Source organism: Octopus bimaculoides, chromosome 14, assembly GCF_046866305.1.
Source record: "Octopus bimaculoides isolate indiv1 chromosome 14, ASM4686630v1, whole genome shotgun sequence".
NCBI lineage: Eukaryota > Metazoa > Mollusca > Cephalopoda > Octopoda > Octopodidae > Octopus > Octopus bimaculoides.
In genome coordinates this window covers 35,900,685-35,903,184 of record NC_142941.1, presented here as the reverse complement: position 1 = coordinate 35,903,184, position 2,500 = coordinate 35,900,685, and the positions used below count along the sequence as shown (strand labels likewise).

The 2,500-nt window shown below is 31.7% G+C and overlaps 1 protein-coding gene across 1 annotated transcript in view; it reads right to left on the bottom strand.

Moving 5' to 3' along the window:
* The window catches only part of LOC149132685 (uncharacterized), a 43,369-nt gene that overhangs the window by 1,552 nt on the left and 39,317 nt on the right, over positions 1-2,500 (bottom strand). The window lies entirely within an intron of this gene.

The window sequence follows — 2,500 nt, the reverse complement described above, 5'->3', positions numbered from 1 at the left end:
TATGTATTTAACAAACTCCAGAAACTGATAATATTCTTGAAATTGTGCCTCGTATCAAAGTTATACAGCTATTTTGTGTAATAGCATGCATTCATTCAAAACAAAATCACTTAAAAATTATACCGATATATTAAAAAATTTTCATTTTATCAAAAATATTAATTTAACAAACTCTGGGAACTGATAATATTCTTGAAATTGTGTCTCGTATCAAAGTTATATAGCAATTATTAAATTATCGTTAATGAGAATAGAGGCGAGTGAGAATGAGAAACTGTAGCAAATGAAAGCATAAAAAGTTGCCTAAACATTAAAATCTACTCCACAGTTAATGCAATGAATATTTAAATCTATGAAGAATTGGACGCAGTGAATGCAATGAATATTTGAATTTGTCAGAATTTAGAGTTAAAAAAAAATTCAATAAACTTCAAAAGTTGAAATTATAGGAAATTTCTTAGAACATGAATTTATAAAAGTATTTTCAGATGGTTAAGCTTTTAATATTGTTTTCTTTTAGTACTTTTAGTAATTGTTACATACCTAATAAATAAGCAGCTCTCTCCATTATAGTATAGATGCTGAAAGGAAATGACCAAGCTGCTGTTCAAATAAACAATGATAATGAAATTAGTCAATATCTAATGGGTAGGTGTATTGGACCATCCAAAGCAGTTGCATCCATTTTAGGATTTTCGATTCATGAAAGAGCACCTGCAATAGTGAAACTGTAAGTTCATCTACCAGATGAACAGAGAATATTGCTCAGAAATAATGGGGATACATATGGCTGTCAATGAATGACATATGAGAACAACATTGACAGAATTCTTTTCATTGTGCATCAATGATGACTTTGCAAAAACATTACTTCATGCCGAAGTACCCACGTATTTCATTTGGAATAGTAGTAATAAAGAATGGCAAAGAAGAAAGCGAAGAAAAAAAGTTGAAGGCCATTTGAATGTTTTCAAAGAAGAAACACTTGGTTGCATTTAAGTTATGCTAAAGGAAAGGCAGGTGAACTGTGTTATTTAAGAATTTTATTGCATGACGTTTGAAATAGTATTTTTTTCTTTGCTGCCATGCAGTGACATTTTCAACTAGGTGTGGTTGTGACCCAATGGGTCACGGGTACATCTAGTATATATATAATATAATATAATATGATATAATATAATAGGCTTCTACACAGTTCCACAATTTCTGTCCAATTTCATTCAGAAGGGATTGGTCAGCTTAGAGCTATATTAGAAGACACTCCTTTGGTTATCACCTAAACTTCATGACCATAGATGAGAATAGGCATTGATACCTAATTGAAGATAACTGCACTATAAAAGTCTTTTCTTCTTCTTCATCTTGGTGATGCGTAGAATGGTTTGATAGAAACTTCCAAGATCAAAGACTGTACCAACCTCTGCTGTCCATTTTGACATGGTTTCTATGGCTGGACACCCTTCTTAATACCAACCACCTGTTCAAAAAAAAAAAAAAATTGATGAAAGAAGTATTGATATTCCAGTGAAGATTTATAGCGGAATATCTCCATTAACACTTTTGTTACCAAAAAACAAGCAAACAAAAATTACTGTCAGTTGATTTTCCATGAGGATCAAAATATTTAACATTTGTTCTTTGAAGAGGAAGAATATAGAGGCTGATACTTTGGTTGAAGAATTCAAGTGAGGAGAGTATTCTCCAAAAGATATATTTCATTTCACTTTTCCTGCCAGCTTACTGCAATTTTCATTTTTTGGTATGATATTTTGTATGAGTTAAATTCTTCTAGTTCAGATCAACAATACTAGTTTCTTTAAATTGTGGACCTTATAGTATTCCACTGGGATTGATTTCTGATTATACGCCTTACACATCATCCAGAATGAAAAAATTCCTATGTCAAGTTCAAAGAAAACACAATTTGATTTTGCATTCTGGTCCAAGGTAGATCACAAAGCTTAATAGTTATCACAAATTCAGTCAGTTCATTAGAATGACGGTTATGGTTTCCTTGTAGATGAGATGTAAATCTATTATATGAGAAGACTTCAAGACAGAGAGACGGCACTGGCTGATCTGAAGCTTCATACAGTGAATCATTCAAACTCCCTTGGAAAAACCATACAGTCCAATTAGTAGTTAATCCTCAAATCATACTTTTTGGAGCCCTCTTGTGGCCATATTTCTAATGAAATACACACAGCCTATGTGTTTCAATTAATTTTAAGAATTTGATGGGATTTAATAAAGTAGGTAACTTTTCTCTCCATAAATGCTTTTGTTACCAAATTTCTATTGAAAGGCACAGACTTGTTTTGATTAATTTTAACTGTTATGGAGAATTTAGTAAAATAACCATGTCATTATTAACATGGTGTTTGGAACATAAATTTCTCTCATCTTTCAGAATAAAATAAATTCTAAAACTAAATCATATCATGCTTCCCAGCCATATGGTTCCAGATTCAGTCCTACTGCATGGCACCTTGGGCACTTT